At 44.2% G+C, this 23,976-nt stretch overlaps 1 long non-coding RNA gene across 2 annotated transcripts in view; it reads left to right on the top strand.

The window, feature by feature from the left end:
* The window catches only part of LOC127492937 (uncharacterized), a 47,613-nt gene that overhangs the window by 1,487 nt on the left and 22,150 nt on the right, over positions 1 to 23,976 (top strand). Inside the window, exon 3 of one of the 2 annotated variants that reach the window (XR_007922776.2) lies at positions 23,162 to 23,282. This is a non-coding gene — a long non-coding RNA (uncharacterized lncRNA). Of the gene's footprint in view, positions 1 to 23,161; positions 23,685 to 23,976 lie in introns of those variants that run through there. The other variant, XR_011388448.1, reaches the window with a different exon arrangement.

Below are 23,976 nucleotides of genomic sequence, written 5' to 3'. Positions count from 1 at the left end.
AAGGCAGGTAGCACACCTGAATCATAAACTTCAGATGAGTGGAGTTCAAAGTTTTATTTTCTGCTTTTAAAGCCCTCAATAAATTAGGGCAAAGGTAGTTGGAGTCCGGCCTCCTGCCCTGGCGTTCCTCTGGGATTGGCAAGGTTGGCTGAGCCAGCCGGCTCTTGAGAAACCAGGTGTAACGAGACCTGGGAGGCGGGACTGGGGGTTGTTTGTGGAACCTTCTCCTCCTCTGTGGCATATGCCAGAGTCTCTCAGGAGCTGCACGTTTGCCACCAGAGCTGGTCGGTGCTGACCTGCCTTTGTTTTGCAAGTCACCCAACACAAAGCTTACCAGCCAAGAATTCCTGGCTTGTAGCTGAATGAGGAAGTGGACCAATTTGAATTCTGGGCAGCAGGCTTAGGACGCCTCTTCTCTGTCCTCACCACCTACCACGCACCCCGCTGTCGAGGAGACCCTGCTAGCTGACGCTCAACAGAAGCGATGCTTCAGGGGGCTCCTTAGGATTAAAGCAATATCATGTAGTCAAAACAAACATTCTCTAAGTTGAGCCTAAAGAAAGCAATTAATTCTTACTGTTCTCTGCTTCCCTCATCTTCATATTTTGTCCTGGCTCTCTAAGGTTTTTACATTTCTGACAAAATAGTTGATTCTTTTGAAGATACTTGAAAATCATGGTAAAGTGGTCGGCCTCGTGGTGAAGATGCCCATAGCCCATCTGGAATACATGGGTTCAGTTTCCAGCACCAGCTCCTGAGTCCAGCTTCCCAAAAATGCACTGGGAGCTCAGGGGGTTGAGTTCCTGTCACCCACGTGGAAGATGTGAACTGAATTTCCAGCTCCAGGCTTTGGCTCAGCCCAGTCCCTGCCGTTGTAGGTATTTGGGGAATCAACCTCTCTCTGCCTCTCATGTAAATAAGTAAACAGTTATAGTCTGGGAGAGTCAGGAACTCCTGTTTTCCCTCTGAACACTGTCTACCTGCATACCCCCTGCAGCTGTGCCAGCCAACAGGTTTGTGACGCCTGGCTGCAGAGATGATGTTTGGTGTGGTTTTCCAGGTGGTGGTAACTATCCCCAAGGAGAACTCAGAGATCCTGGGTCCTTGCAGGTATGGTCAGAGACACAGATGGACTCTCGGAGCAACAGAGGACGGTCTCATAAGGTGGCTTTGTTCCAAACCCCTGGGATGTCCCCACAGTCACACTGAAGTCCTGTTCTGGAAGCTCTGCCCACTCAAATCAGGTTCCTGAGGTCAAAAGAGAAATAGTCAAAGCCACAATAACAACAGCAGAAGTGGATGGGAGCATAAACCACAGGAAGATGGGCCGTGTGTGGACAAGCCTGCTGATTTTATTTACGTCTTCCTTCTGAGTAGACTAGAACTTAAGCGGGAAAAACCAGAGACCTTCTTCCAGGAAGAAAATGAAAGGAGAACGTGAACCACTTTCCAAAGATAAAGGAAACCTTTCCCATGCTGCCCCATCAAGGGATCTAAACCGCCTGGAATTGAGACCCAAGAGATCTGCAAGCATCGTTTGATGAGGATATCATGTTGTCAGCTCCGGGAGGTTTCAGTGAAGCTGAGAAATGGACTCAGAAATGAACTAGTAACTGTCTGAGACGTTCTCCAGTGATCTTCACGGTAACGTCGGATGCTTCCCTCCTCTGGTGATTTCCTGGTGCAAGCTCTGCATAGAGGAAAGGAATCCTTTTCATTTACTCCAATAGAGTGATCATTTGTTTATTTTTTATTTTTAAATTTATTTACTTAAGAAACAACAGAGAAAGACAAATAAAGAGAGGTAGGCAGAAGTCTGCCATCTGCTGCTCCACTCCCCAAATACCCACAACAGCCTGGGTTGGACCAGTCTGTAGCCAAGAGTGGGAAATTCAATCCCTCCCAAGTGGTGACGGAGACCCAATTACTTACACCAGCACTATTGCCTCCCGGAGCTGGAGTCAGGAGACAGAGGTGGGAATCAAACCCAGGTGTTCCCATGTAGCACGTGGGCACCTGAACTGATGTCTTCACCTCTAAGCCAAACACCTACCCTGAGTAATCGTCTTTATATTCGTTTACCTCAGTAGTCCCCAAAGCATTTTGTTGAAGAATCAAATCTATTTTTATGGGAAGAATGCAGACTTCTAGGGAACTAAAATGAAAAAGGTCCTTTGGTTGGCTAGAAAAATTTGCCCCTTTTTTCAGTCTCTAAGTGACACAGTGACCTACCTGGGTGGTAAATAGATTCAAAGTCATGGAGAACATGACCCAAAGATGATTTTTTGTTTTTACTCTTCCGTTATGCTGAGTCAACATAGAAAGTCAGCAGTACTGAGTGGCGAGGCCTTGCATGCACCCTCACTGAGCACCATGGACACCTGTCCTTACGAAAAATTAAAAATCAACTTTTAGTGTTTAAATCATGGAGCAAAAATATAATTTGTTAAATTCAACAGACCAAACTACCACTCATAGAATAAGAGCTAGCCGGCGCCGCGGCTCAATAGGCTAATCCTCCGTCTTGCGGCGCCGGCACGCTGGTTCTAGTCCCAGTCGGGGTGCCGGATTCTGTCCCGGTTGCCCCTCTTCCAGGCCAGCTCTCTGCTGTGGCCCGGGAGTGCAGTGGAGGATGGCCCAAGTGCTTGGGCCCTGCACCCGCATGGGAGACCAGGAGAAGCACTTGGCTCCTGCCATTGGATCAGCGCAGTGCGCCAGCCGCAGCGCGCTGGCTGCAATGGCCATTGGAGGGTGAACCAACGGCAAAAGAAAGACCTTTTTCTCTGTCTCTCTCTCTCACTGTCCACTCTGCCTGTAAAAAAAAAAAAAAAGAAGAAGAAGAAGAAGAAGAAGAGCTAAAGGAATTGGACTGAAGGAAACTGGGGGATTCATTTAAGTTTCTGATTGTTCCTTTTCTCAAAATTCTTTGTGGCAAAGATTAAATTATGCCAAATAGCTATCAATTTAATGATGACAGTATTATCAAACTTGTTTCATTAAACACATCCCTTCTCTTAAAACTGTCTAAACAGGATTTTCCCATTTAGTACCCTATCAATCCAGAGTTACAATGATGCCATAACTTAGGAGATCCTGTTTATCAAATATTATTGTTTGTATAGTTATTAAAGTTTGGTGATTTGTACAGGGCTTTGGCAAAATTTAATAATTTATAGTATAAGAAAAGCAATTTTTAGCTGGTTTTTGTTTAAGGAGTTGTCTTTTGAAAGTACAGCATTTAAGGGGCCAATGTTTTGGCGTAGCAGTAAATGCCACCACCTGCAATGCTGGCATCTCATATGGGTGCTGGTTTATGTCCCCGTTGCTCCAGTTTTTTGCTAATCACCCAGGAAAAGATGAGAAAGATGGCTCAAGGATTTGGCCCCAGTGCCCACATGAAGCTACTGGTTCCTGGCTTCTCCCTGACCCAGCCCTGACCATTGTGGCCATCTGGGATGTGAACCAGCGGCTGAAGATCTCCTGTCTTCCCTCTCGGTAACTCTTTCAAAATAAATAAACAAATCTTTTTAATCTTTTTTAAAAGAAAGTACAGCATTTAAGCAAAACCTTTTACATTATATAGTACAGTGGTTTTCAGACTGTGTTTAACCAAGTACTCTTTTTTAAGCAAAGGGTTAAAGAGAAGTCACATAGATAAAACAGAGGTGTTGAGGAAGGGGTATTTAGTTATCTGAGCCCCAGAAAAAGCACCTTTGAGGAACACCAGAGCTCTGGGAAGTTTGAAAGCCTACAGAATATTCCAAGACTTCATAACAAGAAAGTAAATAAAAGACTGCTTGAAGATACCTTTTCCTTGCACTTGTATGTACACATGCTTGTGTTTGTGAGACATAATTTAACTAATGCTGCGGTTTCTCACCCCTCCAAAATTCATACTGAGGCCTAATTCCCAAATGTAATGGCACTGAGATGGCGAGGTCATTCCCAGAGGCAAGCCTGTCTGTAGGAGGGACGAGTGTGTTTTTGCCAGGCTGCCGTCCGTCATGTTGTGAGGCAGCCACATGGCCCTCACCAGCAGCCACCATGGCAGCTACTTGATCTTGAACTTTGCTTCTCCCACCGTGAGCTAGGAAACCTCTTTTCTTTTCACAGACCCAGCATCAGTACTCTTTTATAACAGTACAAAATGAGCTAAGACAATTAATATCTGGTTCTGTTCTTTATTACTCGCATTCTCAATAAGTGGATAGTGGATTCTGTGTCTATGAGTTTCAAATGTACAGATTTTTTAAAGATTTATTTATTTATTTGAAAGGCAGAGTTACAGAGAAGCAGAGGCAGAGAGAGAGAGAGAGAGAGAGAGAGAGAGGTGTCTTCCATCCGCTGGTTCACTCTCCAGATGGCCACAATGGCCAGAGCTGTGCTGATCCAAAGCCAGGAGCTTCTTCTAGGTCTCCCACGTGGGTGCAGGGGCCCAAGGACTTGGGCCATCTCCTACCGATTTCCCAGGCCATAGCAGAGAGCTGGATGGAAGTGGAACAGCTGATACTCATACTGGTGCCCATATGGGATGCCAGCATTGCAGGTGGTAGCTTTACCTGATACACCACAATGGTGGCTCTAAATTTAAAAATTTTAAAAAGCACAAGGGCTGGTACTATGGCACAGAAGGTTAAAGGCTTGGCCTGCAGTGTCGGCATCCCATACGGGCACCAGTTTGGTGCCAGGTGCTCCACTTCTGTTTCAGCTCTCTGCTATGGCCTGGGAAAGCAATGGCAGATGGCCCAAGTGCTTGGGCCCCTGCACCCATGTGAGAGACCTGGAGGAAGCTCCTGGATCCTGGCTTCACATCGGCGCAGCTCTGTCCATTGCAGTCATCTGGGCAGTGAACCAGCAGATGAAAGACCTCTCTTTCTCTCTCTGCCTCTGCCTCTCTGTAGCTCTGCCTTTCAAATGAATGAATAAATCTTTAAAAAAAAAAGCCCAAGAAGCAGCATTGTGGCACAGCGTGTTAACCTACCACCTGCGATGCTGGCATCCCACACAAGCAGTGGTTTGAGTCCCAACTACTCCAATTCCAATTCAGCTCCTTGCTAATGCACCTAGGAAAGAAGTGGAAGATGATCCAAGTGCTTGGGCCCCTCTACCCACATGGGAGACCTGGATGGAGTTCCAGGCTTCTGACTTTGGCCTGGCTCAGCCCTAACTGTTGTGGCCATTTGGGAAGTAAACCAGCTGATTGAAGATCTCTCTCTCTCATTCTCACTCTCACTCTCACTCTCTCTTTTTCCTCCCCTCCCCATAGCTATCTTGACTAATGATTGTCAACCTACAGTTGAGATTCTAGAGACTATTTCATCTAAAAAACTGAGTTTTCTCATCTGAGAACACTGAAGTCCTCAAGTTTGAGGGACTTCACAAGGCCTCAGTGATAAGTTTCAGATGAAAATACAATTATCTTGCTCCCAAGGTACATGCTTGTCCTATTACTCTGTGTATTTATTGTATAAATTAATACGAAACTTTTATCAATTGAAAATACCGAGATTAGCTAGTGACTGAAATCGCTGACCATGTCTACATTTGCTTAGACCGATCCAGTCTGGTTTGTATTTTGATCATAGTCGGGAGCACAGACTGTGCCAGACTGAAGGTGATGCAAGCATCCCCAGGAGCACCTGTCATCTGTCAGAGCAGTTCAGGAATAAGGGCACTGGGGATCGTGCAGGGAGTCACAGAGCAGCCAGGACACAGAGCGTCCATGCCTTCTTGTAAAGCAGAGATTGCACAAGCATGTGTGTGGACAGATCAGCAAACAGGAGGCTGAAATAGGAAGGCTGAAGCTTTGGTGTAACAGAGCCTGATATTTTCTGCCTTTGGGGAAAAACGTTCCCACCTACCTCCTCCTTGAACCAGAATTGGGGAAAGATAATCCCAGACACTGGCCTTCTTTTTTTTTTTTTTTTTAAGATTTATTTATTTTACTTGAAAGTCATAGTTACACAGAGAAAGGAGAGGCAGAGAGAGAGAGAGAGAGAGAGAGAAAGGGTCTTCCATCCACTAGTTCACTCCCCAGTTGGCCACAACGGCTGGAGCTGTGCCGATCCGAAGCCAGGAGCCAGGATCTTCCTCCGGGTCCCCACACGGGTTCAGGGGCCCAAGGACCTGGGCCATCTTCTACTGCTTTCCCAGGCCATAGCAGAGAGCCTGATCAGAGTGGAGCAGCCAGGACTCGAACCTTTTTATAAATCTTGAGCACTGAATCTTGGGCTGAATGCAAAGGACTTGATTTGGGGCTGTCTTGCTTATGTACAGTGAGATTAAGGATGTTCATGTGGTTTTTATATAATACACAAATATGTGTTCAGGGCCGGCACTGTGGCGTAGTAGGCTAAGCCTCCGCCTGTGATGCCATCAGCCTACATGGACGCTGCTTTCTGTCCTGGCTGCTCCTCATTCAAACCAGCTTTCTGCTTGTGGCCTGGGAAAGCAGTGGAAGATGGCCCAGGTGCTTGGGTCCCTGCACCTGAGTGGGAAACCCAGAAGAAGCTCCTGGCTTTGGATTGGCTCAGCTGTGGCCTTATAGCCATTTGGGGAGTGAACCAGTGGATGGAAGATATTTCTCTCTGTCTCTCCCTCTCTCTGTCTGTAGCTCTGCTTCTCAAAATACATAAATAAAATCTTTTAAAAAATGTGTTCATATGCCTTATGCATTTTCAAATTATACCTTTGGTCATTTTGCAATCCACATTTCTTTAAGCATCAGAATGTACTGATTTAAGCTAGGTTGGAATTGATCATTGAGGTTCTTCTTGTGCTTTCAAGAGAAACACTAGAGAAGAATTTGCTGTGAACCAAACTAGTTTCCATTTGGGCTTTTGGCAGCTTTATTTCTGTGGGGAATATTAACTACTGTGATGTTAGTTGCTGTGCCCCTTTTTGTGTGTACAAGTGTATTACATTCATTTCAACATTAGGAAATGCAAATGCTCAGAGGGAGAGACTACCACAGGCTTCAGCGAGGGAGATGGACATGTGGGTGGTCCTGTGGGGGTGACCGTCCAGCCAGGTCTGTAACAGTGCCCTGTAATACATCGCCAGTTAAGACTAACACATCATTTGGTATAATCGGCCAATGGAAGATTATCATCTTGGTAAAAACTCCTGGGGGTACATAGGCAGTGATAGTATTTTCTATCCAGCTTCTTCAGATTAATTATCCAGAATGGCCTCGATTTTAAGATTATACCATCTATGCAGTATTTGAAGTTTCCTCAGAACACAGCTAACAGGGAAAAGTAAGGTGCTTATTATATATTACATAATATTGGCAGGAATGGTGTTAGGATCAAATACATCTCAGCATTGTAAAGGATGCCGCATCCTTGGAGAGCCATTCCCATCTGTTGATATACTGCTCATAGATACATCTTTAAATTATGTTTCAGCATTGAAGTAAACATGAGAAGTTCATGTGACCCCTTCAACTCACTCCTATGAGGACATATGACATTGTTGTTTTTCCTTTGTGGTGATATAAAGTAGAATGTGCAGGCCCCAAAATCTACTCACTGTAGGAATACAACTCAATGATTCTTTGTAAGCATGTATAGGTGTACAGCCCTCACTAATGGTTGCAGTTAATCAATCCCTGCTCTCACCTTCTGCTCCAAATAATTACTGATGTGCTTTCTGTCACCATACATTTGTCTTTTCTGGACATCGCATATAAATGGAGTCATGCAAATGCAGCCCTTTGCATCTGGCTTCTTTCACTTAGTGTACAGTGTCACGATTCATCTGGCTCGTAACACCTATCAGTTTTAGTTTCTTTTATTTCTGAATGGTATTCCATTTAAGAAATATATCGCCTTTTGTTTATTCACTCACCAGCTGATGGACATTTGGATTGTTTTGAGTTTTTGGCTATAATGACCAATGCTGCTATCAACATCCATATATATGAATATATATATTTATTGTCTTTACTTGAATATGTATTTTCATTTCTTTGAGTAGGTTCCTAGGAGTAAATTGCTAGGTTTTATAGTAAGTTTATGTTTCAATTTTTAAAAAGTGACATGGAGAAGGAGAAAGATCATCTACCCACTGATTCACTACCCAAAAGTCACAATAGCCTAGACTGGGCCAGGAAAACCAGGAGCCTGGAACCCCGTCTAGGTCTCCCACATGGGTGGTAGGGTCCCACGTACTTGAGCCGTCTTGCAGTGCTTTCCCAGGCACACTAGCGTGGAGCTGGATGGGAAGTAGAGCAGCCAGGACTCGAACTGGCCCCCCAATACGTAATGCCAGCATCGCAGGCAGCAGCTTGACCTTCTGTGCCACAATGCCGGCCCCTGTTCAATTTCTAAGAAACTTCCAATCTGTTATGCAAAGTGGTTATATCATTTTATATTCTTACAAGCAATGTACACAAGTTCCAGTTGCTGCACATCCTCCCCAACGCTTGGTGGTGTGTCTTTCTCATCATAGCCATCCAAGTGGATATGTCACAGTATCGTAGCACAACTTTGATTTTCGTTTTCCTAATGGCGACTGATGGCATGTATCTTCTCATGTACCTATTAGCCTTCACATTTGTTCCTTCATATTCAGACTGGATGCCAGAATCCCCATGGATTCCAGAATATAAAGATGCTCAAGGCCCTCGTATAAAATGGCATAATATTTGCGTATACCCTATGCACACCCTTCTGTGTACTTTAAATCATCTTAAGATTACTTATACCACCTAATACAGAGAGACTCTACATCGATAGATGTTACACTACATTGTTCAGAGGATGATAATCAAAAAGTCTGTACCTGTTCAGAACAAATGCAATTTTTTAAAAGTATTTTTGACCTGAGGTTGGTTCTATGGATGTCAAATCCAATGGGTATGGCCCAAACTTTTGGGACCCTGAAACCCATATGAGAGACCTTGCCTGAGTCCTGAGCTTCTTGCTTTGGCCTGGTACAACCCATTGTTGCAGGTATTTGGGGAGTGAATTAGTGGATGGAAAATCAATTTCTCTTTCTCTCTTTCAAATAAATCAAAATTAAATTTAAAAATAAGTTTTTGAAAAGAACCCGTTGAATATGGAGGGGCTGTTGTAGTTTATCTTGATTAAAATGTCTGTTCAAATCTTTTGCCTATTATTAAAATAGTGTTTATTATCTTACTATTAAGTTGAATACTACTTGGGTTTTGTTTTTTTGGGGGGGTTTGCCATTAATTACTACTTCACCTTACACTGATGTGTGACCTTTTTTACTCATTTTTTTAAAAAAGATCTATTTTTATTTGAAAGGTGGAGTTACAAAGAGGGAGAGACAGAGAGAGAAAGAAAGAGATCTTCCATCTGCTAATTCACTCCCCAAATGGCCACAGTAGCCAGGGCTAGGCCAGGCTGAAGCCAGGAGCCAGGAACTTCATCCAGGTCTCCCACATGGGTGCAGGGGTCCCAGCACTTGGACCATCTACTGCTGCTTTCCCAGACACATTAGCAGGGCCCTGGATTGGAACTAGAGCAGCAGGGATTTGAACCAGCACCCATATGGGATACCAGCATTGCAGGCAATGGCTTAACCTGCTATGTCACAACGCCAGCACTGACCTGTTTTACTCTGTTGCCTTCAAAAGTTGCTGAACTTCTGAGGGCGGGCACTGAGGCACAATGAGGTAAGCCCCTGCTTGTTATGTTTGCATCCCATGTCAGAGGGCCTGGGGTGGAGCCCACCTCCACTTCCCACTCAGCTTCCTGCTAATGTGCACTGGAAGACCGCAGACAGTGGTCCATGTGAGAGACCCAGATGCAGTTCCTGGCAGCTGGCTTCTGGCCCGATCCTAGCTGCTGTGGGCATCTGAGGAGTGAGCCAAAGGATGGAAGATCAGTCTCTTTCTCTCTCTCACTCTTCCTTTCAAAATAAATAAATGAAGAGTAAATAAGCTTCTGTTTTGTCACTTAACTTCTAGTTTACGTATATTTTCCTTCTTCAAACTTGATTTCTAAACTCCCTCAAGAACAAGAGAACTTTTATACTATTTATTTTTCACATAAGAAGTTTAACAAAATATTCTGAAAATAATACAAATTCTATAAATATTTGTTTTGTAAATGACATAAAATTCATCTTTATGTAAATATTGTCAGCACACCTAGTATGATAATTTAGTAAGTTGTGTTGGATTTTGTTTCTTTGTTGTTTATTTTGCACATCAAAGGCTTTAGTTTTAAAACTACTTTCAGAATGAGGAAGTGCCTCCAAATCTAAACTTGAACAAATTTAGTGATCAGACAGAATTTTAAGAAAACACTAAATTGCTCACTAATTAATATGCTTACAGTACATACATTCAAATTTGCTGAGTGCCTTAACCACAACAGCAGAAACACCTGATCACAAGAAGCAACTATCTCAGGTGCGCTCAACAGTGCGTGGTAATCAAACATCACCTGTCACCAGTACTTTGGACCCAAAAGAAGAGATTTCTAGCTATAAAAATAACCTTTCTTATGTGTAAGCCTGAATGTCAAACAAAAACAACTTTCCTTATTACTAGTAAATAATAGGAAAAAAAACTTTTGAGCCACACCTGGAAGAATGCCAAAGATATACACTTGAGAATATTTTAAGGTAATTAGCATTTTTGTCTCTGTGTCAGTTAAAATAGGCTTTTGCCTGCTGCTAATTTTCTTTGGGTTACTGAGACCATTGTATGAATGAAGGGCTGTGAAAGACCATTTATATTGTGCAAACAGAGGCACAAATCAGAGAGGGCATGTTAATAAGGAAAGGGGGCTTGTGAGTGCTCAATTATGAGCCCAGAACCTGTTTCTATTTTAGAGGGATAGAAAACACATCAATCTTGCTTTTAGAATATTTTCAATTAAAATGAACAGCACACGGCACATTAAGAGCCAGCAAAGGCTGCAGCCATGTGGATTTTGAACAATTCGAACATACCATCCTAGCATCAAAACTGATATACATATAATGGACTGAAATATAATTTGAGATCCCAGAAGACCAGGGTCCCTGAGCTGCATAAGAAATTCTAAAGGAAAAGAAATACAAAACTGGACCATCTGTTTCCCTTTTCAACATGCAACCTTTAGAGTAGGAAATTTGGAAGGGGATGCTGTTTAAAACCTGAATAGGGACGAAACACGGTACATATTCTCACAACATATCATTAACTTCCTCTCTCCTAAGCATAATCAATAGCTTCTGCAAGCCTAGTTCCGCATGTTAAAAACAAAGCACCACATTAGGAGCACGGAGCAGAGCTCCTTTCTCCTTCCCGCACCAGACAATAGCAGGGAGATTACTCTCAGGCCCTAGGCTGCGCCTCCTGTCTGGATGGAGCAAGCGAAGGGAGGCGTCCACTTTGCCCTGGCGAGTATAAGGCAAATCAAATTCTGGTTTGCATAGGCAACTACACGCACTAGCCTAGTTTCGCCTCTGGTTTACCAACAGCTTCCAATGGCCTCATACTATGTTTTTGATATGAACACATTGCAAGATAACATTGCAAGCCCCTCTCTTCCCTCTGGGAAGCATCTATTTTAGAATTATGGCTAAGCAGATACCCAGTGTTCACATACTGTTTATAGAACAGAAATGCATGAACTAAAACAATGAAGGGTGGCAGGAATAAAGGCTGTTTGTCCCCAAGTGGAGAAGCCAGGATTCCTCAATGTTATTTAACACATCTAATGCTGACTTCTGTAAACCATGATTACATTGGATTTTTGGACTTGCTTTCCCATGTAACATTAGTCCTCTCTACTGAAACCTTTGTAACTATTGAAGCTGAATGCCATTTAAAGGAAAGCAAAGAAATAATCTATAGGAAGCCATGATGAGTCATTTGTCAGTGTTTCCTTCCTTAAGCTCATGAGGGAGGAAGGTTTCAGGTGATGGGATCATGGGCTTTATTTTGAATTTGTCTGTTATAACCTTGAACCTTTCTTCAAGGGAGATATGGAGGGTTTGTGTCTGATAGATTTGGTGTCTGTTGCTATGGAAAAGTTTGCACTTAACCACATTACAGTGTCCTGTTAGGGGTGAGGAAACCGGGATATCAGTTCATCTTTTCCTAAAATAGTGTGTTCTATGGGATAGGAAGAAAAACCATGTTCAGCATAGACTTCAGACATTAGAAAAAGGATTGTCAAGATCTTTTTTGCATTGTATGTCCTGAGAAACTGTTCTGCATTCTAAGATCTGAAGCAGCCTCCTACTGTTATAGATGTTGATTACTCAGAGTATACTAAGTTCCATCTCTAAATTCATTTGTGTGTTGTGCTTCTCATTTCCACTTGAGCGCTGTCCTTTTGGCGTGTTAGCCAGTGCTCCTTTCTTGGTCAACAACATCAACACCATTTGACAGTACCATGAGCGCTGGCTGTGCATGAGTCCAAAACCCTCCAAAATGGATAGGTGAAGGGCTACCCTGAAAGTCCAATATTTGTCTTTTTTTTTTTTTTTTTGACAGGCCGAGTGGACAGTGAGAGAGAGAGAGACAGAGAGAAAGGTCTTCCTTTGCCATTGGTTCACCCTCCAATGGCCTCTGCGGCTGGCACGCTGCGGCTTGCGCACCGCGCTGATCCAAAGGCAAGAGCCAGGTGCTTCTCCTGGACTCCCATGGGGTGCAGGGCCCAAGCACTTGGGCCATCCTCCACTGCACTCCCTGGCCACAGCAGAGAACTGGCCTGGAAGAGGGGCAACCGGGACAGAATCCGGTGTGCCTATTGAGCCGCAGCACTGGCCTAATTTTTGCTTTTCTAGAAAAATGGTCAAACACAACATAAAAATTTTCAGTGCTACATCTTTCTATTAAACACGGAAAAGTGTTTGCTTTATTCTTTCACAGTAAGATATTGCAGGATGCTAACTTTTTTTTAAAGATTTATTTATTTGTTTGAAAGGCAGAGTTACAGAGAGGCAGAGGCAGAAGCAGAGAGAGAGAAAGAGAGAGAGAGAGAGAGAGTCTTCCATCTGCTGGTTCACTTCCCAAATGGTTGCAACAGCCAGAGCTGGGCCACTGCAAAGCCAGGAGCCAGGAGCTTCTTCCAGATCTCAAGCACAGGGGCCCAAGCACTTGGGCCATCCACTGCTGCCTTCCCAGGCCACAGCAGAGAGCTGGATCAGAAGTGGAACAGCCAGGACTCTAACCTGTGTCCATATGGGGTGCCGGCACTACAGGGGGCAGCTCCAGGATGCTAACTCTCACACTGCATAGAAGGAAGCAGGAAAATATGGTGGTCAGATATGAGTCTAGGACTGGATTGCCCAGCTCTGCTATTTATGACTTTTGTGAGCTGGGCAGGTTTCTTAACCTTCCCTGCCTGGTCCCTCATCTTTAACATTGGGGGTAACGATCGTGCCTATTTTGCAGAGCTGAGATGGGAATTAAAATTAAATGAGATAGTTTTGGTAATGGACATGGTAGTATACCATAAGTGCTGGATACTATTAAATGTCCTTCCTCATCACCCCACAATTTTTGCTCTTCCTATTTTCATGACTATGAAGTCACTTCCCTTAATTCAGAAGAAGGGAAATTGATAGTCTCTGGGACACTATGGAAAGATGCATGAGAAATACATGGGAAGGGGAGACCAGCATTGGGACTCAACAGCTGCTACCTCCAATGCTGGCATCCCATATGAGACTTCAGGTTCTGCTCTGCTTCTTTTTTTTTTTTCCTTAAAAAAAAAGATTTATTTTTATTTATTGGAAAGACAGAGTTACGAAGAGAGAGAAAGGTTCTCCATCCGCTGGTTCACTCCCCAAATGACCGCAACAGCCAGAGCTGAACCTATCTGTAGACAGGAGCCAGGAGCTTCTTTCGTGTCTCACATGTGGGTGCAGGGATCCAAGGACTTGGGCCATCTTCTTCAGCTTCCCCCAGGCCATAGCAGAGATCTGGATTAGAAGAGGAGCAGCCAGGACTCAGACCAGCGCCCATATGGGATGCCGGCACCGCAGGCCTGGTCTTTAACCCACTGCACCACAGTGCAGGCCCCTGCTCTGCTTCTGATCCAGAACCCTGCTAATGTAGCTGGGGAAGCAGCCGAAGTCCTTGGGCCCCTGCCACACGTGTGGTAGATCGAAATAGAGTTCCTTGGCCGGCACCGTGGCTCACTAGGCTAATCCTCTGCCTGCGGCGTCGGCACCCCGGGTTCTAGTCCCAGTTAGGGCACCGGATTCTGTCCCAGTTGCTCCTCTTCCAATCCAGCTCTCTGCTATGGCCCGGGAAGGCAGTGGAGGATGGCCCAAGACCAGGAGAAAGCACCTGGCTCCTGGCTTTGGATCGGCGCAGCGCACAGGCCAAAGCGGCCACTTGGGGGGTGAACCAACGGAAAAAGGAAGACCTTTCTCTCTGTCTCTCTCTCTCTCTGTATGTGTCTCTCTCTCTCTCACTGTCCAACTCTGCCTGTCAAAAAAAAAAAAAAAAAGAAAAGAAAAGAAAAGAAAAGAAATAGAGTTCCTGCCGCTGGCTTCTGCCTGAACCAGCCCCCAGCAATTGAGGTCACTCCCTTTACTCCTTTCTATTACTTTCTCCTTCAGTTAAATAAATCTTAAAAAAAAAAAAAAAAAGATGGGAAGGGGCTTTCGCATGTCCCATCAGTAGTAATAGAACATGAACAGCTCCCCGCACTGCTGAGGGCACTGTTGTTCTCAGTCTACAATAACTGTGATTCTCTCTCTGTTCACTGTCCTGCTGAAAGCTCCATTTGGGTTCTAGACAGTATCAGTATAGAAACGGTTGGTCTGCATGCACAGACCAGCATATGTCCCCAGAATCTCTATTTACAGTGACTACATCAGTGTACTGGGTCGTCCGCATGAACATTCCTTATATGAGGGTACCTGAAAAAGTTCATGGAAATGTATATTATGGGAAAAATGTGTGCTTTCACAATTTGCTTGCAACAAGCTAAATTTGTCTTTAATTCCACTTCCATAAGCTTTTTTTTAAAAAGATTTATTTATTTATTTGAAAGAGTTACATAGAGAGAGAAGGAGAGGCAGAGAGAGAGAGGTCTTCCATCTCTTGGTTCACTCCCCAGTTGAGGTCTTCCATCTCTTGGTTCACTCCCCAGTTGGCCGCAACAGCCACAGCCGTGCCAATCCAAAACCAGGAGCCAGGAGCTTCTTCCGGGTCTCCCACGTGGCTGCAGGGGCCCAAGGACTTGGGCCATCTTGTACTGTTATCTCAGGCCATAGCAGAGAGCTGGATCGGAAGCAGCCAGGACTCGAACTGGCGCCCACATGGGATGCCAGCACTGCAGGCAGCAGCTGTACCAGCTACACCACAGCGCCAGCCCCATCCGTAAACTTTTTAAGGTACCCTCATGTATTTTGAAATGTAGAAAGAGGTTAAAATGATATGATGATTAGCCCCTCCATATGCAAGGTTTCACCAGTATTCCACATTCAATACATGCAGACATAAAGAGAGCGGCACAGAGCTTGTACACTTCCTGGTGGATGCCTGAGGTTTTAGCCCAGGCCTGAAGTCATTGTCACCATTTGGTCTGGATTCACAACCAATGAATCCACTACTGGTATGACTGCTTTCTTTTCCCAGAACGTAATTTGATAATGACAAGTCAATCTGGTTACAAGTGAATGGAGTTTTTTGTTCTGTAAACATTTTTTTTAAAAGAAAGCATTTTATTTATATATTGTGTCTAGTGAGGTCACAGTCCCCCTATAAATATTATCTAATTTATTTTCATAACGTCTCTAAGAAATAGGATGGATTTGTCTTTATTATTAGCATCTGGTGTTAGGAGATTCACATTTATTTGTTGGAAATCACCAGGAATAAATCTCACGCAGACACTAATGGAAAGTATAATAGGAGATAAATACAGGTGTGTCTGCAAATGAAGATATTTTTCCACCTTTGAAATCTGTTGACTAAAAAGATAAAAAGTGGAACAACTTATGATGATTGAATAGTAATAAAAAGCAGCATTTAATCTAAATCTCTCCTTCCCATGATTACAGCATGCTAAATATTACTCGATACTGGGGAGTCTGCTGATGAGCTATGTAAATGTTTTCCAATAAAATTAAATAGATTTGGAGAGAGAGTGCTAATGTTTCGTCTGCTTTTAAGGAGTCTTCTTTTTAAAACTTTTCTGAAAAATTAAACTTAAGACTGCGTCTTAATCGTAAGAAGCCTAGCAGAGTGACCGCCGTCATCTCCACGCGGGTAGAACACGCAGAGGCAACCGTGATGGGGAGAAGTCCTTGGCATCTGTGAGCCTTCATTGTTAATTCTCTCCATGTATTTTGCCCGCTGCTTTGTTGTGGTTGTCAAAGTTCGTTATTGAGACAGGACTAAGATCATCCTGCTCTGACAGTTGCAGACGGACTCGGCATGACGCACCATGAGGTGAGTCTAATTGCTGTTAATATTGGAAGGAGGAATAATCCTATTAAAAAGAAGAACAGTTATAAAAAAAATAAATACGTGGAGGCAAGTCTAGATTACATGAAAGAAGGACAGCTTGATGAGGGGAAGCCCATTAACCTGAAAGGAGACAGCTCTTTGCTTCTAATCTAGCAGTTTCGTGCAAGGCTGCATTCATGCTAAACCCAAATGGAAACAACTTTTCTGATTCATTTATGCACTTAACCATTAGATTTTCCTATACATGGAAAAAAAAAAAAGTGATCCTACTGTGATTCTTAATTGTTAATAGAATACCAAAATGGCACTGTTAGGTAGGCGAATGGGAAAACCTTTATCTTGTTCCTTAGGTATTATTAACAAGTCAAAAGAACTGCCAATCAGGTTGTGAGTAGAATACTCCAGACCATTGCATCTCAAAGTCAAATGTGCCCGTGGCTCACCAGGAGCTCCATCAATGACAGATTCTGACTCAGAAGCTCTGGGGTGGGCCTGGAGCCTGCACTGGAGACGCTACGGGAAGATTCCCATGCTGCTGATTCAGGATTCTCTCTTTGAGAAAGTAGGCTCCAAACAACTATTTTTTTTTTAAAAAAAGCTCCAAGGAATATAGTGTAACTTGTTTTGTCAAAATTGGGGACCAGTAAAAAAATCGTGGCCACTCTGACCTCAATGCCATGCCTGTGCTCCATGTGGCAGGCCTCTAAGACTGTGCACCACCCAGGAGTTTCTTCTTCTGCCAAAGCCAAGTTCACTGTGCTAGTTTCATCATTTTAGGAAATTGAATGCATCAGTATAACAAACCCCAAACCATAAATAAACAAATTACAAGGACTCTGGGCAAGAATTTGTGTAGCACGTAAGCTGCCACTTGGGATTCTCGCACTCCATACCCGAGTGCCTCGGTTTGACTCCCAGCTCTGCTCTCCATTCCAGCTTGCTGCCATCGCATAGGCTCAGAGGTGACAGGTGATGGCTTAAGTACTTGGATCCCTGCCCCCAATATGGGGGACCCTGATTGAATTCCCAGTTCCTGGTTTCTGCCTGGCCCAGTCAGTTGTGGCAGGAATTTGAGGAGTGAACCAGCAGATGAGAGATCTCTACTTGTCTCTGTCTCTCTGCCTTTCTAAAATAAATAAAAACAGGTTTTCAAATAAAATTTCAAGGACCTTGAAGGTCAACTGGAATTACCAGTAAGGCAAAAGGTAAAAGGCAACAGAGTGGAAATCAGGAAGTCAAGTGATTGCCACGGGGGCTTCAGTAGGGACCTCCTTGCAGCCCTCCTTCCTGTGGTCAGCATCACTGGACAGCTGCAGGAGACTAGAGGGTACTCTGCCTGTCTGATAGACTCCACTGCTGGAATTCGGAAGAGAAAGCATGGAGCTTCGCCATCCTTCACCCTTCCGCAGAGGGAGCTGGTGAGAGAACACCACAGGCTCGCATAGCCCCTCCATGCACTGAGCACGCAGGACATGTGCCTTGTTGGTGGGGTACATTTAAGTGAGATCATCTGACACCCCCAACACGAGATCTGGTGTGGTGGGCTCTTGAGTGCATTAATCTTAATCAAACCACAGATAGATGAATAAGAAGGAGAACACTGAATTACTTTGAATAATTAAGACTGCATTTGAGGCCAGCGCCTCAGGTCACTAGGCTAATCCTCTGCTTGTGGTGCCAGTACCCCAGGTTCTAGTCCCGGTTGGGGCGCCGGGTTCTAGTTCCAGTTGCTCCTCTTCCAGTCCAGCTCTCTGCTGTGGCCCGGGAAGGCAGCAGAGGATGGCACAGGTACTTGGGCCCTGCACCCAAATGGGAGACCAAGAGGAAGCACCTGGCTCCTGGCTTCAGATCGGCGCAGCACTGGCCATAGCAGCCACTTGAGGGGTGAAGCAATGGAAGGAAGACCTTTCTCTCTGTCTCTCTCTCTCTCACTGTCTAACTCTGCCTGTCAAAAAAAAAAATGCATTTGAAACTGCATGTTAAGTAGTCTGAATTTGAGGTGCTCACAGGCTATCATTTATTACTTATCTGGAAAGTGTGTAGGAACAGCATAAACCTAAAACACAGACTTACTTGAACAAATGAAAGGACAGCAAATCACAGCTATATGGATAGTATGGGCACTAAAAGTTGCTAAACTTATCAGTGACTCTAGTTGGATTACAAGCACGAACATGAAAGGTTTCTTCTTGTGTTTCCGGTTATACACAAACATAACAGTTGTCTCTAAAACTGTGAGTCTGTATCACGTTGATGTTCTTAGATCTGGAAACAAGATCCCTGATGATTTTTTCCTGATATTTTTGAAGGCTTTTTATTCTAAAATTAATTCATTCTACTTCCTATTACATAGTCTTTTTTAAAAAAGAAATGGTTGTGACGAACTTATTAACTACTAATTCAAGTAATTTACTCTATAAAGACAAATTTACTTGCAGTGTGTCAGAAAAGCATCTAACCCTCCTTGAACATGCTAGGTGAAAGTGACATGGATAGAGACTCCCTTTCTACTACAAATGAATGGAAGTGGGGGAGAAAGTCACAAACTCTGCAGGTTTCAGAAACAAAGAAACCAAAGCCAGGGACCTGGGCTTGCCCGAGTAACATATTAGGCAGTGATTGTGACACTGGCCAATTCAAGTCCCAGCTGCTCCATTTCCCATCCAGCTTCCTGCTAATGTGCCTGAAGTAGCAAATAATGGCTCAAGCACCTGAGTTCATGCTGTCCATGCGGGAGACCAAGATGGATTTCCAGGCTCCAGGCTTTGGCCTGGCCCAGAGCTGGCTATTGTTTCCACCTGGAGAGTAAACCAACAAAGGAGGCTCTCCGTCTGTGTGTGTGTGTGTGTATCAATCTGCCTTCTAAGTAAATAAACAAATCTTTAAAACAAACAAAAAAAGAGAAAAAAAAATTTAAAAGAAGGAACCAAAGGCGCAGCAGTGAGTGTGGACACTGGGGCCCATGGAGTTTTAGTTCTGGATAAAGGACCTTGGACGGGAAGATGGGCAGGGGAGGCTGACCCAGAGACAGGTGAGTAGACTCAAGCTCAGTGGAGATGGAGTCCACTCTGCCTATCAAAAAATAAAAAAATAAATTTAAAAAAAAAAAAAGGAAAGAAACCAGCTCTCCGCACGAAGTCTAGAGCCTCTAGCAGAGCCAGAGGAACCCTACTCACTGGAAGCAGTAAGAAGTTTGCTGTTTATTGAGCCCTAAAGAGGGCACAGGTAGGGAAGAAAAAAGAAAGCATTACCTGAGAGAAACTGACAGGTGTTGTTAGGTACTGCGAATGGAAAGCTAACCCTAAATCCGTTTTCGTGGACTGGGACTCTAAGCAAATAAATTAACATACAAATAGATCCTCAGCCTCGATATCCCTGGGATCTGATAAAACGAATGCAAAAGTACTCTGTGAGATCCCTTTTGCAACCTAGGGATCCTGGACTGCATGGTTTAATAGTGGAAATCATCTTCTCATTGTTCTGGGAAAGCCAAGGTCAGAGGGCAGCAGCTTTGGTTTCCCCTGAGGACTCTCTCCCTGACTTACAGGTACTGCACTTCTGTATCTGCTCAGGGCCTCTCCTCTGTGCTTGCATATCTCTGGGGTCTCTTTCTATCAGGCCAACAGTCATGGCGGATTAGGGGCCCAGTCTTAGGACCTCATTTAACCTTAATTCCCTCTTTGAAAGCTCCGCCTCCAGACACAGTCATATTGGGTGTTAAGGCTTTGGATTAGTAAGGGCTCTCCAATGAAACAGGACCAGTGAGAGACACACACACACACTCATGCCCATGAACTCAGAGAGTTCATGTTTAATGTGTGTTGTGAGAAAACTAGAGGCAGGTGGTCCGCATAGCATTTAAGATGCCCATATCCAATGCTGGAGTGACTGGGTTCATTTCACAGTGCATACTGTAGGAGGTAGCAGGTCATGACTCAATTACATAGGTCCCCACCACCCACACGGGGGGCCCAGATGAAGTTCTTGGCTCCCGGCTTTGGCACTGCCCAGCTCCAGCTGCTGTGAGCATTTGTGGAGTGAACCAGTAGATGAAAGATTGCTCTATCTCTGTCTCTCTGCCTCTCAAATAAAGTAAAATAAATTCATTTTTAAAAGTAAGAACCTCTTTTTAAAAATAATATATGCATGAATTCAAAATTTTTGCACCAAAATAAATTTAACTTCATTTTTCCATAAACTTTCCATACATATGTAAAGTGATTCATTAGAAAGCATTAACTTGGCCAGTGCTGCAGCTCACTTGGCTAATCCTCCACCTGTGGTGCTGGCACGCCGGGTTCTAGTCCCCGTTGGGGCACTGGATTCTGTCCCGGCTGATCCTCTTCCAGTCCAGCTCTCTGCTGTGGTCCGGGAAGGCAGTGGAGGATGGCCCAAATGCTTGGGCCCTGCATCTGCATGTGAGACCAGGAGGAAGCACCTGGCTCCTGGCTTCGGATCTGCACAGCGCGCCGGGCGGAGCCCCCCGGCCATAGTGGTTATTTGGGGGGGTGAACCAACGGAAAAGGAAGACCTTTCTCTGTTTCTCTCTCTCACTGTCTATCTCTGCCTGTCGAAAGAAAGAAAGAAAGAAAGAGAGAGAGAAAGAGAGAGAGAGAGAGAGAGAGAGAGAGAGAAAGAAAGAAAAAGAAAGAAAGAAAGAAAGAAAGAAAGAAAGAAAGAAAGAAAGAAAGAAAGAGAATTAACTTGTGATTATGGAGACTGAGGATCCCATGATCTGCCATCTATAAACTGGAGACCCAGAAAGTCCATGGTTACTGAGAGCTGGAGAGCCCACGGTGCAGATTCCAGTCAATCTCTGAAGGCCTGAGGACCAGGATTACCAAGGGTCAGAGAGTGATATCCCAGCTCAAGCAGTCAGGCAGGGAGAGAAGTCAGCCTTCCTCCATCTCTTGTCCCATCCAGGCCCTCCGTCACTGGCTGATGTCTGCCACATTAGGGAATCTACCTGATTCAGCCCACCACTGAAATGCTAGCCATTGTGGAAACATCCTCATGGACACACTCAAATAATGCATCCCATGGCACAGTCGAATCATTACATACAGTTGGGCATCAGGGCTGGTGTTGTAGAACGGTGGGTTAGGCCTCCTCTTGCAATGCTGGCATCCTAGATGAGAGTACTGATTCCAGTCCCAGCTGCTCCACTTCCGAGCCACTTTCCTGCTTGAGGCCCTACCAGTTACATGGGAGATCAGGATGGAGTTCCTGGTTCTTCACTTTGGCCTGGCCCAAAAAATGTGGTCATTTGGGAAGTGACCCAGCAGGTAGAAGATTGATATTTCTCTCTCTCTCCCTCTCTCTCTCCTCTCTCTCTCTCTCTCTCTCTCTCTGTCACCCTCTGCATTTCAAATAAACAAATCAATAGAAGAGTGGGAGACCTAGTTTGGGTTACTTGGCTCCAGCCTCTAGCCCATTCCAGTCTGTTGAGTGCATTTGGGGAGTAAACCAGGGATGAGCGCTTGCTATCTCTATTTGTTTATCTATCTCTCTACCTCTCAAATAAACATATAAATAAAGGAAAAATTGTGATAATTTTCTATAATGGAATACAAGAGTCTAAAATTTGAAGAAGTGCACTGATTCCCAAGCAATAAAAACAAAGACAAATAATAGACTATATCTAGCTTGAGAAAAATTCAGCAATGTCAATGCTTCTCACAAAGGAAATCATGATAGGGGGCCAGTGTTGTGGCACAGAAGGTTAAGCTTCTACTTTTGACGCCAGCATTCCATATTGGAGCACCGGCTGCTCTGCTTCCAATTCAGCTCCTTGGTAATGCACTTGGGAAAGCATGGAGAATGGCCCAAGTACTTGGATCTCTCTCACCGACATGAAAGACCCAGATGGAGTTCCAGGCTCCTGGGGAGTGAACCAGTGGATGGAAGATTCTCTTTCTCTCCCTCTCCCTCTCCCTCTCCCTCTCCCTCTCCCTCACCCCTCTCTCCCCATCATTGTGCCTTTCAAAAAAGAAATCTTTTTTCAAAATCACAATAAATGTAAAAGAACTGTTTTCTACAGTATATACTCTATGATCATACTACAGGAAAATTATAAATTAACAAAAACATAGTAGCTGCTAGGGAAATGAAAATGACTGGCACCAATGCAAAGAATCTAAAAAACACAAGTTGTTCAGATGGCCCTTGACCTAGATCTTCAACTTTGTGGTAGGTTTGTTCACATGTAACCCGTTCTATACTGAAGGACATCTGTTATAAAGCATGAATTGAAACTTAATTGTTTCTTCAATGCATACAAGAAAACAAATTTTTTGAGGTATTTGGTATACAAGAGTACTTCAAAAAGTTCACAGAAAATGGAATTAAAAGATAAGTTTACTTTGGTGCAAAAAGTTTAAAAATCCATGCGTAGTCTTTTCATGACATGCATTTTCCAAGAACTTTCTGAAGACTCCTTGGATAGTTGTACCTGATTATTTCTTCTAGTGACTGTGGCTTCAAAAGCAAATAATTGTCCTTGGCCTTGCGGACATTCCTGAGACTGCTTTGTGGGCTTCCTCTGATCTTGATTCTAGAGGACTGTATTTTGCTGGTACTTTATAAACTGCTTTCACATACATTCAGTCATCATCTAATTTCTCCCTTCTCAGTGATGTAAATGAGAAGTGCATTTATGACATCCTTAACTAGCATGCAAATCACTCAACAATATGCAAATGAACAAATACCGCTAGAAACAGAAATTTCTTGCCAACTAATTTTTACTTCCTGTTACAGCAGATAGAGGCCATCCCGGTGTGCCAGGTGAGCAGAGTCTTATAGTGGAAGACGACTGGCATGGAGGGTCAAGAGCTTGAAGATGGTATTTTCCTACTAGCATTAAGTATCAGCAAGATGTGTAAGTGGATTTGTTGTTCCATCGATTTAAGGAAAGATCCCTCTGGAGCCGGTGCTCGGCCTAGCAGTTACGATAAGGGGGCCAGTGCTGCAGGGTAGTAGGCCAAGCCCTCGCCTGCAGTGCTGGCATCGCATACGGGAGCCAGTTCATGTCCAGCTGCTCCTCTTCCAATCCAGCTCTCTGCTTATGGTCTAGGAAAGCAGCAGAGGATGACCCAAGTTCTTGGGCCCCTGCACCCCCGTGGGAGACACGGAAGAAGCTCCTGGCTTCTGGTTTCAAATAGGCCCAGCTCTGGCCATTGTGACCATTTGAGGAATGAGCCAGCGGATGGAAGATCTTTGTCTCTCCCTCTCTTTGTAGCTCTGTGTGTCAAATAAATAAATAAAAATCTTTGGAAAAAAAGATACAGGACAAGATTCCTTCATCTCAAATCAGAGTGCTTGGATTTGATTCCTGGCTCTGGCTCCTGACTGCAGTGTCCAGCCAATGCAGACCAGAAGAGGCAGTGGTGATGGCTCAGGTAACTAGGCTCCTGTCACCTGCATGGGAGATCTGGTTATGTTCCTAGCTCCTGGTTCCTGCCACAGTCCAGCCCTCTGGTCAGGTATGTGGGGGCTAAACCAGCAGATGAGAACTCTGTAACTCTTTCTCATAAATGAAAAATAATAATAATAAATGTTCCTTAAAAAGGAAA

This window comes from Oryctolagus cuniculus, chromosome 5 (assembly GCF_964237555.1).
Source record: "Oryctolagus cuniculus chromosome 5, mOryCun1.1, whole genome shotgun sequence".
Classification (NCBI taxonomy): Eukaryota; Metazoa; Chordata; class Mammalia; order Lagomorpha; family Leporidae; genus Oryctolagus; species Oryctolagus cuniculus.
The sequence above is the reverse complement of the archived record's forward strand: the minus strand, read 5'-3'. Positions and strand labels throughout refer to the sequence as shown.